This window comes from Centruroides sculpturatus, unplaced genomic scaffold (genome assembly GCF_000671375.1).
Source record: "Centruroides sculpturatus isolate CEXI.00-Female unplaced genomic scaffold, Cexi_2.0 scaffold609, whole genome shotgun sequence".
Lineage (NCBI taxonomy): Eukaryota > Metazoa > Arthropoda > Arachnida > Scorpiones > Buthidae > Centruroides > Centruroides sculpturatus.
The window spans coordinates 191449-204308 of NW_019384804.1; positions in this window are offsets into that span (position 1 = coordinate 191449).

Here is a 12860-nt window from a genome sequence, read left to right on the forward strand (position 1 = left end):
AGTAAAGGAAACTGCATCGATTTATGAAGAAAAGACGAGGTCTAGAGGAAGTAGTATGGAAAGAGAATTGAAGGATATAAGAGAAGGAAAGAGAAGAACTAGAACGGAAGGTATAGAAGATCAACAAAAAAGAAAGAAAACAACAAAAGAAACGAACAATGGTTAAATACCTAAATTTGCGAACAATTAACATAACAGGGTTTAGAGAGGATAAAAAACAGATATGCTTATTAAACTTAGTAATGTCAAATAAGATTGATATATTGTTGATCCAGGATACTAATATACGTGACTTTTCAGATTTAAGAGCGCTAAGAAAGGTGTTTGTGGGCTATAATATTTATGCATCCTTTTCAAGCAGAAGAAGCACGGGAGTTTTAACATTAGTAAGAAAGAAGATTAAAGTATACGACTTTAAAACCGACCGTGATGGGAGAGTACTTACTGTAGACATCCAGGTGAGTGGTAAGATAATCAGAGTAGTTAATATATATGCTTCACCTAAAGTCTCTGAAAGAAAAGAAAATTTATTAAATTTAAGGCAATTTTTAATTGGTATTAAGTTTTTAATTTTAGCTGGTGATTTTAATAATATTTTATCACCTGTTGATAACAGTGGTGTTTTTGGTTATGATGGGTCAAGGAAAGTTTAACTAAAATTTTAGAAGATTTTAGTTTTATTGATATTTACCGTTTTAAATTTCCGCATGATCCTGGTTTTACTTGGACTGGAAGGGGTGTAGAGGAACGACTGGATCGCGTCTATATTACAGATAATTTAAATGACTGGAGTAATATAATAAAATATGATTTACTGATAGATAATAAAATAATATCAGACCATAAAATGTTAGAAATAAATTTAAAAATAGATGATAATAAGGAACAGAAAAGAAATATTAAAATAACTAAAGATATACTAGAAAATAAAAATTTACAAAAAGAGGTTTTTAGTTTGTTTGACAGATTTAAGAATTGAGTTCACGGGTTGGATGTCACGCCAACTTATGTCAATCAAAACTTCCAAGAACGTCAGTCTAAAAAACCAACAATAATTTTGCATTCTCTTCCCGCACCTCCTACATGATTCAAAGCACATACATGTCGGCCCCTTTATGTGCGTCTGTTTACGTGTGTTATGTATTTTAAATTATGTCCCGCGCTTTAATATTTAAAATTTAAATTTTAACATAAACTTGCACTTGTGGATCTATTCCGATCGGTTTCTATGCTATCTATGTTAAGGCGCATGCGTGCCAAAAATTTTATACGTATTTACAAAGTGTTTTAATTTAAATTCTAAAAATTTAATTGTACTTAATAGACATCTAATTGGCTCTCATGTTATGCATGTTAAGGTGCACGTGCGCCAATTTTTCGCGTTCACATAATAATTAATAGCCACTCCAATCGATGTTTATTTGTTTTAAAACGCATGCGCACCAATTTTAAATGTTTAATTCTAAATATTTAAATTTAAAATCTCTTTTTTGTATGTTCAAAAACGGCTAGTATCGTTAATGTTTTAAATTTAAATGTATGGTTCGAATTCTTTATTCGAATTTAATTTTACCTGAAGACGACGTGCTTATTTACGTCGAAAGCGCTCGTAAATTAAAAATAAAAATAATTTCAAGTATATTTAACGCCTCATAGACTGACGTTCTTGGAAGTTTAGATTTAAGAATGAAATTGACTGGGAAAATTGGGTTTATATGAAGGAAAAGTTTAAAAATGAAATAGAGAAAGTTTGGATTGAAAATAAAATAAATAGGTTTAATAAATTAAAATATTTACAAAGGGAATTAACGATAAGTATAATAAATGGTAATAGCAAAGAAATTAAACGTATAGAAAGTGAAATAAGTGAAGAAATTGAGGAGAAAAATAAAAATAATTATATAAGGTACAAAATGAGGAAATATAATATAAGGAGAGAGTCAGAGAAAGTGCTCTTTGAAAAAAGAAATAGAAATATAGAAAGTTTAGAAATAGATAAGATAATTAAAGATAATAATGAAATTCTTACTGATACTGATATTATTTTAGAAAAATTCCGGCGGTTTTATGAGAATTTGTTTAGAATTCTTCAGTCAAATTTCGATGTATGGGAGAATGTGAAGAGAAATATTAAATCTGTGAAGCAAAAAGATGCAGATATTATTAATAAAGAAATATCAAAGAATGAAATACGAGATGTGATCCAGTCACTAAGTACTGGTAAAGCCCCTGGTGATGATTTATTGTGAAGTGAATTTTATAAATATTTTAGTGAAAATTTTACGGAGTTTTTTTTACAATTTATTTAATTTTAGCCCTTTTGGCAGCAATTTTACGTATGGAAAGATGGTTTTAATACATAAAAAGGATGATGTGGATAAAATTTTAACTAATTTTAGACCAATAACCCTTTTAAACATTGATTATAAGATTTTTAGTACTATTATTGCCAAGAGACTTGAGGGTCTTTTTAGAGATAGTATTGTGAGCACTCAGACAGCCAGTATCCAAGGTAGATCTATTCAAGATAACATTGTTTTTTTGAGATTAATACAAGAACTATATTTGGAGAAAGAATTCCCACTCTCCATCCTCTCAATTGATGTACAAAAGGCTTTTGATATGGTAAATCGCGACGTGCTCTGGAGAATGTTAGATGTGTATGGCTTAAATGATGACGAAATTAGTCAAATCAAACATCTTTACTACGCACCAGGCACCTTCATTTATGTTAATGGTAAACAGTCACGTGATATTCAATGTGGAGCAGGGGTAAGGCAGGGTTGCCCCTGCTCCATGATTCTTTTTACTATTTATATTAATGTACTTTTACAAAATGTGTTAAGTGATGACGATATTGATCCAATCCATGTCCCGGGTAACAAAATTACAACAAAGTTTTTTGCGCATGCAGACGATGTGAACTTCTTAGTTACGAACAGAAAGAGTCAAAATAACATTATAGATAAAATAAAGGAATTTAGTACACTTACTGGTATGTGTATAAATGAGAATAAATCTAAGTTGTTGAATGTTTATGGTGACATGGATTGTGAGAATATGAGAGTAAATAAAGTTGAGAATATGAGGGTGCTCGGTGTGTGGATTGGTAAAGAAGGCAATAAAAAGAATGTAGAACAAATGTTAAATAAAATAAAAAACGTAATTGAAGAATGGAAATTAAATTGGTTATATCTTCCAGAGCGCGTCGCGATTATAAATAAAATTGCTATAGCTTCTATTATGTATACATTATATTATACAAATCTGACTGTTGATGATGTTAAAAAGATAAATTCTCTGTTATACAAATATATATGGATGAATACTTATGAGCCTTTAAGCAGAAAAACAATGACTGAGGATGGAGAGAGTGGGATGTTAAAAATTTAGAGTGCTCACTTCAAATCAGTCATATAATTAACTCTCTGAAAAAATATAAGCATCCTGTTAGTTATTTGATTCAGTATGTATTAGGGCCAATTGTTAAGAGAATCACTCAGGTGGCAGTACAATTCCCGTTCTTGATAAGTAACAAAAAGAAATATAGGTATTGGAGAAGCAAAATTAAAGAAATAATGGATAATCAAGGGAATAGTATAAATACTATGGTTAAACTTCATCCCATTATTGTTTATAAAATTATTAATAAACAGCAATTAAACTATAACATGATTAACTCCACTATCAACTGGAGACTAGTTTGGAAAAACGTTGGTGATCTCCCACCTGAGTGGTTAGAACTCACCTGGAGAATGTTGTTAGACATTGTTATGACTAAAGATTTTATAGCTACTTTCCATCACGGTCAAGACTCCTGGTGCTTGCGGTGTGGAAGTAGAGAAACAATGATACACCTGTTCTTTGAATGCAGTATAGCCAACAGGTTTGGCATTGGTTTGATAAAATATGGAAAATGAACATAACTTGGATTAATGTGAAATATTTTTTTGGATTTTAAACTTAGGAATCCTAATCGTTATATGTTAATTTGGATGATTGCTCTGATAAAAAGGGTGTTGTGGAAGGCAAGATGTTGTGAAGTGTACGAGAAGAGAAGATGGAATGCAGCATTAATAGTAACAAAGATAAAAGAAGAAGCTGCCTATAAAATTAAAAGTGACTTAAAAAATATGAGTGAAGGCGAGTTCAAAAAGAATTATAATGGAACAGATACTATTTGGAAGATAGTGAATAATTGTGTAATTTATTGTGATGATTAAGTTTTTGGATTTTAAAATTTTTGGGCCGTTTTGCCCTTTTATTTATTTGAATTTATTTTCTTACAATGATTGTTCAATGTTCACCTCTTCGTTTTGTTTTTTATTTTATATTTAATTGTTCAGTGTTATTTTTGTAATTAAACAAAATTGTAAATAATATTAATAATTATTTTTGACTTTTGTCGATTTTAAATTGTTGTTTACTGGATTTTGAATGTTTATTGTAATTATGTAAAATTGTATTATGAAATTTGTGTAAATAACATTGTAAATAATTATACTAATTTGTAATATAAATTATTGTCAGGATTGTTCTGTTAATTTTGAATTTATGTTATGTTGATACTTTGTTGAGTTTGTAAATGCCGAAACTGATTTATAAATAAATGCTTCATGGGTTCAGGTTGCGGGTGGCGTTTTCGCCTGGGCTGGTGTTTGGTGTTTCTCGCTCTCGCTCCTCCTCTTCGGGCACTGGCATATCTGTGGCTGCTCTGGCATCTGTGAAGGAAATTCAGTTGTTTAGGCACTCTTAAACTACTTACAAACTATGATACATAGTATCTGTTCTTATCTCGCTGTTACTGGTGAGCTTTTGTGAGTGGTCGTTGTTAACCTCTTGTGAGCTTCTGCTAGCGTTATATTGGATAATTTATTGATATTTGGTGTGTTAGTGAACTGGTGATTAATAATTCGTCGGAATTATGTGATTATTTTCGAATTATTTTTAAATTTTTACGGCGAAAGTGAACTTCGAGTGTCTGCACTAATAAAAGAGATTGGAACGTTAATGTGAAGTAGTGAGTACTGATATTGAGAATAATTTAAAGTAGTGTGTTTCTACTATAAGAATTAATGAATTTATAGCGTGTTTAAGCTGAATTTTTGACTTTATTAAACTGTTTTAAGTGCTAAACACCTGAATAGAACCCGTGAGGGGTGTGTCTCGTGAAGTAGTTCGCTACTCGCTAGTTTTAACTTAGTTAATGAAAATAAACTTGAAGTAGAGTGAAGATATAATAGAAATCAAGAACCATAAATTATTTAATAGGAATAAAATTTTATTAATTCTTGTTTTTGTGTGGCACTTACCTGAACAGTTCTTGTGAGGGGCGTGTCTCGTTACTGGCTTGTCTGCTTGTTAGTGCCGATTAAATTAAGTAGTTACTTGATGGATGGAAATTTATACTCCATTAACAAGTGGTGTATTAGAGGTTCAGGTGCCTCTGGACAGTGTAAATGTGGCTGAGTCTATCCAAAGTGATAATTGTCGAGAAGGTATGTCTCTGGAGATGGAAAAGAAATCGGCTGAAGCATCCTCGCCGAATAGAAGATTAGGAAGACAATTATCTGAAAGAGAAGAAGAGGCTGGAGTAGAGGAACTTAGAAAAAATTATGGTCAAGTAAGATCGGTACGAGTGGTAACTTCGGAAAAAATAGATGTCGGCGAATTGATAGAATGCCTTGTAGAAAGGCTAGGTGAAACTGGTAATGTGGTACAGGTGTGTTTCCAGCCAGGAAATGTGATAGAAATTGGTTTAAGTAGTGTAGAGGCTAAGGAGAAATTGTTAGGTTATGAATTTGAGTTAGGAGATAAGACTTACCAAATAGAGACTGTTGAAAAGGAAATGAAAATGATATTCTTGAAATATGTGCCTGCTGAGGTGGATGAACAATTTATTAGACAGGCATTAAAACCTTTTGGAAAAATTATTGATGTAATAGCAAGGACTTTTAGAAATCAGCCAGAAATAAAAACTGGAACATATGTTGTAAATATGATAACTGGAATGAAGATTCCGAATTATTTTGAAATATTTGGTAAGCAAATTCACATGTATTATAAGGGAATGAGTTTGGAATGTCGTAAGTGTGGAGAGGATGGACATAAAGCGGGCGAGTGTTTATATAAATTGTGCTACAAATGTAAGTCACGCATGCATTTAATAAAAGAATGTAATGCGTGTAAGATATGTAGAAAAGAACACAAAGGAGAGAAATGTCCTCCACTAACGTATGCTGAGGCAGCTCACACGAGAATAGGAGTGAGAAAACGCACAATGAGCAAAAGTGATGAAAAAGGGTTAATGCTAAATAAAAGTGTAGAACAAGTATCTGAAGGAATTAAAAGTACTCAACAACAGGAAAAGGAAATTAGTTCAATTAAAGTGAAAGAGTGTGTAGCAAGAATTGAAAATAGAGATATTGATTCAGATAGAAGTTCACAGATGACATCTATGGAACAAGAAAGTGCGGAGGAAATACTTACAGAAACTGCTGAAAGTGGAGAAGAGGACTTTAGACCAACAGGACAAAAGAGAAATAGAAAAAGGAAGACAGTGGGAAATGTGAAAAGAAGGTTTGGAGAAAAACCAAGTAGAATAAAAGATGGATAAAGTGTTCAATATACGTGTATGTAATATTTCTGGTTTTAGAGGTAGAGATAAACAGAATTGCATATGGAATATTTTGAGGACAGAAAATGTTTACATTTTAGGACTTCAAGACACAAACATTAGAAATATGAACGATGTGAAAGAATTAAGGCAAAAGTTTAGAGGATATTATATTTACACGTCCTTTGCTCCTCGGCGAAGTTCGGGAGTAATTACTATGATAAAAAATAATGTAAAGGTTCACACGTATAACACTGATGGGTTTGGAAGAATCTTCTCTGTGGATATAAAGGTTGGGAATCGTTTGCTGAGAATTTTGAATGTCTATGCGCCACCGAGCGTCTCTGAAAGAAAGACGGTGTTTTACAAGGTAAGAGATTTTCTAAATACTGGTAGAGAGGTTATCTTTTTTGGTGATTTTAATTGTGTTATAACTGCCTTAGATAAGAATATAGGCATAGGTTATGATGGGTCGAGGAAAATTTTAAAGAGGTTGATTGATGATTTTGTGTTATGTGATGTTTTTTGGAGTGTGTATCTATCACGGCGGGAATACACATGGAGAGGGAGAGATGTAGCAGAGAGGTTAGATAGAGTTTATTTAAATGCTCAGAATGTGGAAATTCAAAATATATTACATTATGAAATTAAAATGATAAATGGGTTAAAAATATCTGATCATAGTATGATTAATTTAAAGTTAAGATTGAAAAGTCAAAATAATTATATTGGAAATATAAAAATAAATCAAGAAATTTTAAATGATAGTTATTTTCAGTCTGAAATTAGAAAATTGTTAAGTGATAATATTAATAATGGAGATTGGAAATCTTGGAATAAATTAAAACAAGATAGTTATGAATTAGTTTGTAGAACATGGATGAAAGTTAGAAAAAAGTATTTTGATGAGGTTAAAGTATTACAAAAAAATTATCTAGAACTATATTAGAAAGGAAAGGTAGAAGAGGAATTGGTGAATGAGTTAGAGAAAAGAAGAATTGATAACTATGTAAGGTATAGAATGAGACAGTACAGAATAGCAAGAGAATGTGAAAGAGGTGTTTATGAAAAGAAAATGGGAAATAAGAAAAAAGTAAATATTGAACAGATAAAAAAAGAAAATGATATAATTAAAAGAAAAGAGGAGATTAGAGATGAATTTTTTAATTATTATACAGAGCTATTTAAACAGAGACAGATGAACAAGTGAGTCAGTTGTTTCGAGATGTGGTACTACCAATAAAAAATCATAATGAGAGTAGATTGAATAAAGAGATATCAAAAATGGAAATAAAAGAAGCTATACAAGGATTAAGATTGAGAAAGGCTGCCGGGATGGATAGTTTGAGTGGAGAATTTTATGTTTATTTTATGGATTTGATTATTGATAACCTCTATACATTGTATAACAGTAAAAATTTTTTGGAAAATTTTGGTGAAGGGAAAATGGTCCTAATAGAAAAAAAAGTAGATGGTGATAGGACAATCAAAGATTATAGGCCGATAACCCTGTTAAATGTGGATTATAAAATTTACAGTAAGATTGTTGCAAACAGAATTTCAGAGATGTTCGGTGGGGAGATAATACTTACGCAAAGTGCAGGAGTACCTGGTAGATGTATACAGAATAATATGGTATTTTTGTCCTTGCTGGAGGAAATCTATAAACAGAGAAAGAGTCCTTTGGCAATATTGTCGATAGATGTCGAAAAAGCTTTCGACTCAGTAAATCGTGAAGTGTTATGGGAAATTTTAAAATGGTATGGTTTGAATGAGGAAGAGGTGTCTATGGTAAAGTGTTTGTATACGGCTCCTAGGACATACATTTCTATGAATAATGGGTTAACTAATGGAATCAGTTGTGAAGCTGGGGTCCGTCAGGGTTGCCCCAGCTCAATGGTGTTGTTTATAATTTATATTAATGTGTTATTACAGAGAGTAAATAGTGATAAGTTGATACCGTCAGTTTATGTACCTGGTATGAGGGTAGAGGTGAAATCAATAGGTCATGCCGACGATATTAATTTTTTGATTACAGATATAGTAGCATTGAATAGAGTTTATAAGGTGATAGAGAGTTTTTGTGATTGGACAGGCATGAGACTAAACAAGAATAAATGCAAGTTGTATAATATTTATGTGATATATATAGTATAGATGTAAATATTCAGAGAGTGGATTCCATGTGTGTGTTCGGGGTGTGGTATGGCAAGGACCAGAAAAATAAAATTTTAGAAATTATGTTAAAGAAAACAAAAGAGGCAATTAATGAATGGAAGACACATTGGTGGTATATGCCTGGAGAAAAGTAATTGTGAATAAGATAATAATAGCGAGACTAATGTACATGCTATATGTAATAACTTTAGATACAAGTGAGATCAAACAAATAGAAAAAGAAATCTACACTTTTTTGTGGAACAATAGTTTCCAACCGTTGAGTCGGAAAATTGTAAGGAATAATGAGCTCAATGGGGGCTGAAATATTTGGGAGTTGAGCACCTTGGCAAACGCACTCAAGTTATCGGTAATGATGAATAGTCTACATGAGAGAGAACATCCAGTGTAATATTTGGTCCAGTATATTACGGGACCGGTTGCTGCGAAGATCACCCGGTTGGGGGTACTTACCCATTTTTGGTTAATACAAATAAAACGTATAAGAAATGGCAGAAAGATATAGATAAAATATTAAGTATAAAAACCCAATGGGTGATATGAAAATAAAACCAGGAAGCATTTATGGAATTATTTATGAGCAAGTTGATATTGATAGTATGTGAGGATCTAATTTGGATTGGAATAAGATTTGGATGAATGTGGGTGTCCTCCCGGCCGAGTGGCGGGAAATTTTCTGGAGGTTATTGCAAAATATAATTATGAATAAGGAATACCTGAGAGTTTATATGAGGGAAAGGGATGCTGCCTGTAATAGGTGTGGTAGAGATGAAACAAATTTACATTTATTTTGGGAATGTTCTGTGGCTGCCTCTGTGTGGAACTGGGTAAATAAAATTTGTAAAATTAAATTAGAATGGGAGAATGTAAAGTACCATATTAATTATAAAACAAGATATAATACTTATATGATAAACTGGATGGTGGGATTGGTGAAAAAGGAATTATGGAGAGCTAGGTGTGAGTTAACATTTGATAGAAAGAGGTTAAATGCAACCGCAATAGTTATGTGTATAAGAGATATAGCAAAAATTAAAATAAGAGCAGATATGGAGAAAATGAGTATTATTGAAATAAGGAAGTATTATGGTGAAATTNTATTATATATTTTAGATTTATATTTTATGGAATGTTTATATTGAAAGTATTGTACAAGTTTGTACGGGTTGAGTTATTTTGTTAATTGTAAATTTGATATGGTTTTATGTGTTTTATTAAGGTTAAGTGCATGAATTGTAGTTATGATTTTTGTTTTTTTGTTCGGTGTTTTATTGGAATTTAAAATTCTTTTGATGTTGTGAACAGGTTGTGTAGTATACCTAGGGTTTAATAAATAAGTTTTTTGATGTTAAAGGTATATGTTGATACACACCTGTGTTGTGTGATGAAATTGTAAAGTTTTTGATTGTTTAACTTGAAATGTAATTTTGATGTTGTATTTTGTTTGTAATTTGATTGTTATGAATGGATACTTTAATTGTTGGTTAAAAATTGTAAGGGTTTCCTTGAAGGTGTAAGACTTGTAGAGGATGTTTGATTTGTAAAAGGAACACCCACCTTAAATTTTAATAAACCAGTATCTGTTCTTATCTCGCCGCTGCTGGTGAGCTTTTGGGAGCAGCTGCTTGAGTTTTGTTGTAGGCTTGTGCATGCTTTTAAGTGGATAAAGAAGTGATATTTAATGTTCTGATGGATTAGAGAAGGATGTGTTGTTGGATTGGTGCAAATTTATTTCGAAATTTTACGGAAGTTAGCGATGGAATGAACTGAGTGTTTTGTGATGGTGGACGAAAATAGAAGTAAATGAGGGATTCGTGAGTACTTATAGTGAAAGTAACAAATAATAGTGTGACTGAGTAATAGAAACTGAAGTAATTGAGTGAAAATTAAGTAAAATTTTGACTTTAAACGATAGTTCTAGTGATAGACACTTGAAAAATACCCGTGAGGGGCGTGGATTGTTGAATAAATGTGGAAAAATTAGTCAACATAAACTTAAACATTAATAGAAGTAGAGAAAATAATGATATAATAGTAATAATTGATGAATTATAGTGTTTAATAAGATAAAATTGATTTTTTGTCTACTATCTTGGCTTTTGGACTTTGGTGTTTGGTGGCAGTTAATTTTGGCTCCTGTGCCAGTCCCTGGTTCCTAGTGCTGTTGGATATAGCCTTTCTTTTGAAGGAAAGAGATTGTTTAATAAGTTCTTTAAAAGATGGAGGAATTAGAAATAGAGTTGTCTATACGTTTCTCTGCTCCGTGAGAGATGAATTGGAAAAATTTTGTTAAAAATTTATTGAAAGAAATGAAGGATGTGGAAGGAATAACACAGGTAGAGGAATTAACGGAAAGGGAATGTATAATTACGTTTAAAAATGAAGAATATAAATGAAATACGTTGGCAGGAGGTTGTATTTATGATGGAATATCGTTGGACTTAAATAGTGTGAAAGGAAACGTTAAACGAGTAATGTTAAGGCGTGTACTGTACGAAATAACGAATAAGGAGATTGCCCATACTCTGTTCATTTTAATTCAATGTCAGAGTATAACGAAACAGTATTATTTGCCAAATACAAAAATTTTGAATGGTACTAGAGTAGTGACAGTGATTGTGAAGAAGGAAATACCGAACTTTGTATTTATATGAGGGTGTAAGATAAGAGCTGACTATAGAGGAGTTAAATGGTTGTGTCAAAATTGTTTAATGGAAGGACATAGAGTAAGAGTGTGTCCACAAATAAAGTGTTTTGTATGTGGAGAGCGAGACATAGAAAGAAAGATTGTGACAAAGTAGTAGTTGAGAAAATAGGAAATGAGGGAGGAGAAATTGATAGTCAAGGTGAAGGAAAAGATTGTGAGGATATGAATGAAGTTGAAGTGTCAGTGGGGAGACAGATAAAAGAGAAGGATGGAAATTTAGCGAAAATTCAAAAAGAATTAGCAAATGTGTATAATATGTGAAAAAAGTATTGAAGAAGAAAGTGAATTAGGTATAGATAATAGTAAGAAAAGAGGAAGAGAAAGCACAGGAAGTGAAGGACAAGAGGCAAAGAAAGGAAGTGTTAATGTTGATAGGGAAACAAGAAGTGTTGTTAAAAAAAAAGAAAATTTTAAAGTTACTGAGGCAATGCGAAGAAGTTGGAGAGAATTGGGACAAGAATCGTGGCCAAAGGTATTTGATGTGAGGTTGGGAGGACAGATTTACAGAAAATCGTTATTTGAATTAAAAGAAGAAGGATGGACTAATTTTGACTTTGCGTTATGGAATGAGATAGTAAGTAAAGAGGATGATGGAATAAAAGCTGTTTTAAAGAGAGAATTAGTGTCGAGCCTTAAAAAACTTTGGAAAGATTACGTTTGCTTACAAGGCGACAAAAGGAACAATATGGAATGATGGATAGATACTTCTATGGTTTATAATATGTTTGGTTTAGATGATTGTATAAGATTGTATGCTTATTGATTTTTCTGTTAAAATTTTGATGTTTATAATGTTTAAAGTTAAGAATTGTCGGGTTTAAGTTGTGTGTTATTGATGTTATTTTAATATGTACTGGTTTGTACTTACCTGTTTTAAGTGAGTTAAGGATGATGGATTGTTTGTTTCCCCCTCCCTGCATGCCTATGTGGTTGATTGCACATTAGGATGGGGGGAGAGTGGGATCAATGGTGTTTTAGTTTTTGAAGTTTTAACTTGTTTGTTGAAGATTGAGTTTGTACTTACCTGGTTGTCAAGGAATTTACCTTGAAGGGTGTTGTATTTTGATGTTTCGGGTTTGCTGGGCAAAGATTTGGGAAAGATGCTTTGGTTGCGCAAACGTTTTTGATGCAATTTGGAAACAATTGGGTTTTTATAGTTTTAAGTTGATTGTAAGTTTTGTTGTTTGTATTAACACATTGTTGGTTTTGTAACTAACATGCTGATGGATTGAGAGTTTTGAGAGTAAGTTAAGTTTTAAGACGATGACCGCTCCCCTCCCTACCCCTTCCGTTTGTTCGATAGAACGTTTCGCCGGGGTCCTAGGACTTGTGGGCTTTGTTGTACGGGGGGTTAAAGGG